This window comes from Ceratina calcarata, unplaced genomic scaffold (assembly GCF_001652005.2).
Source record: "Ceratina calcarata isolate Rehan_Ccalc_2016 unplaced genomic scaffold, ASM165200v1 scaffold255, whole genome shotgun sequence".
NCBI classification, from domain to species: Eukaryota; Metazoa; Arthropoda; class Insecta; order Hymenoptera; family Apidae; genus Ceratina; species Ceratina calcarata.
In genome coordinates this window covers 20,543-26,450 of record NW_017147566.1, presented here as the reverse complement: position 1 = coordinate 26,450, position 5,908 = coordinate 20,543, and the positions used below count along the sequence as shown (strand labels likewise).

General features: G+C 47.8%; 1 protein-coding gene across 1 annotated transcript in view; it reads left to right on the top strand.

The window, feature by feature from the left end:
* LOC108623167 (post-GPI attachment to proteins factor 2-like) overlaps positions 1-4,130 on the top strand; it is an 18,402-nt gene extending 14,272 nt beyond the window's left edge. Inside the window, exons 5-6 of the transcript XR_003388924.1 lie at positions 1,535-2,085; positions 3,835-4,130. The gene's annotated coding sequence lies outside the window, so the exon portion shown is untranslated. The remainder of the gene's footprint in view (positions 1-1,534; positions 2,086-3,834) is intronic.
* Positions 4,131-5,908: the final 1,778 nt, after the last annotated feature.

Here is a 5,908-nt window from a genome sequence, read left to right as displayed (position 1 = left end):
TTTTTGTCAAAAGTTCGCCATTTCGACGCTGGGATGGTCGGATTTTATCAACATCAATAAAATGCCAAATAATCATACGTAACTCGTTAAATATCAAAATTAGAAGAAAAACAACTTTTATTTGAAGCATTTTTCGACATTTTGAAAAAAAAATTTCGTCAGTGTCAACAATTAATTGGATAATTCCTTCTATACTTTTTAGCACGTAGCTATTTATTATTAGCATTATTCTTCCGACGTCTGATTTCTTTTTAATTATAAGAAATGCGTTTTTCTAAAGCACATAAACTTTTTGGATTGACTGTTCCTTAAGGAATGACGACACTAGATTTAACTGTTTATATTCATGAATGACCGGTCGCGATGATAATTCGTCTATATGATAAAAATGCGTAATATCATGGACGTCCAAAATAGCTTATCTCTCAATCGTTCCACTGTTCTAATAACAGTTTCAATGACTATTATTTCTATCCGTAACATCTTTAAATAGAACTTAAAGCCGGTGGTAGTGAAAAAATGGACCCGCGATACTTGGGTCGCGTGGCGTGGTCACGTTTAATTAAGGGCGAGGAGAAAGAGAGGAAAAGCCGGGCCGACGAAATTGCTGTGAAACTAACGGAATCGTTTATACCCCCGCTGGTGGACGCGTCACGAAAATCAAGCGTTAACGTAATTAAGTAATTAAAACTCGCCGGGTGAAATCGGAGCGTGCTTTTCTCGTTCGATGTGTCGCGCTCCGTTGAAAACCGGCGCACGAAAACTGCGAATCGTTTCGGCCCCGCGGCCGGATCTCTCACACCCCCGCGGCGCGCACGCACCCACGGCTCCCACTGTGGTCGTTCGTAAACATTTGTCGCGTACAATGTGTCCAACTGACAAAAGGAGTCTGTGTTGTACACGGCGACCGTTTAAAAGCATTAATTACGACCGCTTTTGTCTTTCTGCAAAAGGCACGCTTTGACCGTCATTTTGATACGTGACATTCGATTTCACGAGCGTTCCGTCGCGTTTGAATCGACCCGATGAATGCGCCGCGCGTGTTTTTCCGTGTACACGAAGAGAGGATCGGAAAACGTTTCCGTTTTGCTTTCGAGAAATTAAACGTTATGAACGCGTGTAATACCGCAATTATGTATTTATTTTAGTATGAAAGAGAGTGTTTACCCGATTATGGAATTTACCTGCAAAATTGGGACACTTTCGTTTGCCTACGTCGTAAACATGATTTAAGGCTCTTAGGTAGTTACCGCTCCTAAATCCCTTGTACAAAGACCTTCTAAGAGGATACAAAAGCCTCGAAGAAAGCGTGAGTCGGGGAACAGGCTTTAAAGAAAATTACTGCTCATTGTCAGATATAAAAGACAAATAGTTCGAGGAAGGGTGGAAGGGTCGGCTTCCGTAAACCGACCTGTGACCGTATATCATAAAATACACTTGCTCTATCGAGAATCTGTTGTACGAATAAAAATGCGTACACGTTACGTGTTTATAGTTATGTCATCGTGTAACGATATTATTTATTCGCTTTCAGCGGTGCGTGAGGGGAACGAAAAATACGGAAGAGGAGCGCGTGCACGCTGGTCATTTCGCGGGCGAGCAGATCCGCAGTTTATCAAAAGGATTCATTCGAAAAACCTAAAACGCAATCCCTGAAATTCAACAAGTGCCCCTCGAAGCGAGAGAGAGAGAGAGGACGAGCATGTAAAAGCGAGCAACAGCATCCCGCCTCTATTACGTGCGTGACGCGACTGATCTCTCTCGGCCGCGGGGTGGGGAGACGAGGACCCCGAAGATGGTGGGAGCGCGAAAGGTCGAGCACGTTCGGCCGTTCTCGGCCGCCCTCGGCTTCTGGTTTCTCCCGCGGCCGCATAAGCGGTGTCAGCGTGTGCGCAGACCGGCTGCGCAGCAGGCGTGTGCGTTGTCCAGATTCTTTGTGCCATTCCTGGCATACCAAAAACAAGAGTGGTGACTGCGCTCGTATTTACTGGGGTGCAGCGTTGCGCGGTAATATTACAGTGCGAATTTTACCCGTGGTGTGAAGGCCCCGCGCGCGCGCGCGACGCCACGTCAGCTCGCCCAGTGGTAAGTACGTTAAACTATGTAAATAACCGCCGGGACGTCGAAAGTAAAGAGTGCGTCTACTCTTGTCCACGCCCGTGTGTCCCAGCGGCGTCGTCCCACACAGGGGCCGCGCAGCGAACCAACGGATTCGACAGCAGCGACGACGGCGATATACACACCGTCGGGTCCACGAACGGACAAACAGACAGACAGACAGACGGACGGACGGACGGCGTAACGGGGGTGCGGAGGGACGGTGGGAGCCGATAGACGCTTACGCGAAAGAAAGAGACGAACGGACGAACCGCGCGATAAAGAGGAACATCGTGGAGCGAAAGAGAATGTAGACGCGAGTGAACGTGCGTTGCTCATATGCGTGACCGAAACCGTTTCTGCCGTTCGTCGTGGCCGCGGCGGCTTCGCGTTCGTACGAAAAGAAATAATACCGATCCCCCTCGCGTATTCCTCGTGTGTCGCGATCGTCAGGTTCGTATTTCCGGTGACCGTGATGTTTGCATTGCTAGCCCTGTGTTGCTGCTAGTTGGTACTCCTACACCACTTTGAGAAAGAGAGAACGGTGTACGTGTACGCGCGAGCGAGATCGTGTGAGAAAGGGGAGGAGGGACAGAGAAGGAAGGGGGAGAAAGAGAATGACAGAGGCAAAGAGAGAGAGAGAGAGAGAGAGATTGAGTGAGAGCGAGACGAGACGATAGCCGGATCAGTTTGATAAACGAAGAGCTCGCGTTCTGCCGGTCTATCACATCTATCCGTGCTCCGCTTGGTGGTGGTTCGATGCATCCGTCTTTGTCCGATTGTCGCGTGTTTACGAGCGTTGTGTCAGCTGTGTGTCAAGAGAACGCGGCACGATACCCGGCCGTGCATGTATACGTATCGCCGAAGCGTGTACAGTCCGGCTGGCAACGTGTACGGAGAGTATCGTCGGCGCGGTGACTCGACCGAGAGGAGGTTAGAACGAACCGCGTTTAGGCTCGGGTGTGCGGTGTGGGCCGGTGCGGTGGTGGGCTGCGTGCGTTTCCCCGAGAGGAGCGCGCCGCGACAGAAACGTGTGCCTCTCTTGCCTAGTGTCTGCGTGCCAGGCCGCTCGCTCGCCCGCTTCTGGTGAATTCGTATGGTGAATTATTGATCCGCGGCGGCGTGTGCGTGAGGAAAAACCGCGCGAGTAAAACGGACCGATCCACGGTGACTCGAGTAACGCGGGGAAAACAAAGCGTGTTCGGGATCAAACGCGGGGAACATACGTCTGTACGCGGTGACCTCGATGGTAACCTCTACCGGGCAGCAGCCGGCTGACCGACGCGTCGTTCGCACCGGTGTCCCGTATCTCCTGTTTTGAAAACGGTGCACGCGTACATAACACGTACTCTGTCCGATCCGCGGTTTCACGCGGGCCAGTCGTGGCAGCCTAGACGGGACCAAACGAGAAGTGTCAGTATATTTCATTGCTTCGAACGTAACCCCGTGTATTTCTCCTTTTCCGTCGTTCTCGCGCGACTCTCTTTTTCTCTCTCTCTCTCCCTCTTTCAGCTTTGTTTCTTTCTTTCTCTTTCTCGATCTCTCCTTCTCTGTCCGTTTCCCTGCTCTTTCTCGTCTCGCGCGTCGTACATATGTGTGCGCGTTACATCTCTCCGTCTTGCTCCGACCGCGTTAACTTCGCCGCGTGTGTGTCGACCGAGCCGAACGCGGGAAAAGCTCGCCGCGAGATCCGCGTCCGCGGGTAATGTAAGCACGCGGTGCGTTTTCGTCTCGTAGCCAGTGAGTGGGCCCAACCAGTGTAACAGTATACTTGAAACGGAGAAACGGGATAATTTCGAGGACGGGAAGCCCGCGGCGGGAAGTGTGTTGTCGTCGTCGTTAGACGACGGCGACGACGACGACGACGACGACGACGACGATCAGCAACCACCGTCACGACGAATAAAACGTTCGAGGAGGTCGAACGCGAGTCTGCACGCTTCGTCGGGGTATATCGCGTCTTTATAATCCAGGACAGGCAAACCCTACCTCCACCATCGCGACTTGGATGGATACTGTGCATTATTTCTGGAGTGAGTCTCTCTCTTAATCACGCGTCTACGTACACGCGAATCTTGCATGTCGACCACCTCTCCCTTTCTCGTACGCATACGCTCTCCCTTTTCCTTACCGTCGTTTCATGTGCGTTCCAAATGAGTTTGCAACCGGCCACTGTCTCATAATCGCCTGGTCGGCTTTTATCAATCCCCTCGCGAATTTTCGCCGTCGGGACATGCGTTCGCGTGGACAATGACTCAGTTTTATTTCACTTTTACTCCTTTATGGAGTAACGATATTTATTACATGCATTCTGCGGAATTTTATGCGAAAACAAGTTTGCGTAGCTTTATTATAAATAGAAATAATGTTATTAAAGTATTTTTAACATTCGACAGGGTTTTATGCTGTTTTCTAGATTGTTTCTAGTTTTGATATTCTGTTTGCATAAAAATCCGCAATTTTTATCAATGTTTTATCAATTATCTTTCTCTAATTACTGCCATATCAATTTACCATGTTATTTATTGTCTGTATTGAAATGATATAGGTTTTTTTTTTGAGATTCCGAACGTTCATATATTATACGAGAATTATTTATTCTAATTAATTCAAATTAATTATTAGGTCGCCTACTGCCACTGCGAACTGGTCGTAGGCTTGCTCGATTGAAAAGAAAGCAGAGATAAAATTTTTCTATATCAAGATGATATTTAATTGATTTCAGAATATTATTTAATTGCGTTGTTTCGTACTCTGGGGACGAAATGTATACATTGGCCAAGTGCGTCGGAGCGTCGTCTGTTTACATCGCGTTGTTGCGATAAAGAAAAACGTTGAAAAAACTACGCTTGGTAAAGAAATGTTTGAAAAAACTATGGTAACCCTTTCTTGCGAAAGGCTCGTTGGCGCATGCAGCCTTGAGTTTTTTTAGTCGGCTCTAAAAATGTCCGCTTTCGACCTAGCCCAAGTCCGAACGCGTTTTTACGGTTGCTCGAACTAGCGAATAAGTATCGCAGCGACGGGAGTCTAACGCTCTTAACACAATGACGTTATCACAGTGGGTTATCAAAAAGTAATTCCACGGTAACGTGGTAACACGCCGTTACATAAATTTAATCAGATACTTGTCTCGCTATCGTGGCGGTTAAGCGGGTACGGCCAGGTACTACGCTGTGTCGATCGTACGCGCCTACCGTCGTTTCGAAAAATGATTGTTACCGCCGATTGCGCGTTTCGGGTCAGTCTTTTCACTTCCCCTTGTCGTAGACGTGTTCGCGTTTCAATTAGAAACTAGTTAACCGGTACCACTTCCGCGGCTTTTTCCCATGCGAGTCTTATCGCAGTCGTAAACTTTACATTATTTCGTCCACTGTTACTACGATTCGTCCCACACGCACAATTATTTTGTTATAAACGACGGGATTGAACTTATTTCCTCCCTTCGCTTGTAAAGAATTGCTAGTTTATGTCTCGGTTTCTGGACGTTCGGTATAAATTAATTGAAATGTTTATAGGTGTCATGCGTTCGTTTCTCCTCGGTAGTTACGCAAGCTTTGAATTAAGGTGCGTGATTGTTCTGGTGTTAATGCGGTGCTAAACGAGTTTTTACATTCCCGATAGGACGTACGTTTCTTTTATCGTTCACGGTTTGAAAACCTGTACGTGAAATATACGAGATTGTCGCAGAGTAAAATTGCACGTTCCTACTGGCAATTGAATTTTCATCTGGAAATTATTACGAGTGATTCGGTTTAAGGACGTCACGATAACTGCTCGGCTCACGCGTGTTCGTTGCATTTCTTTTTTATTT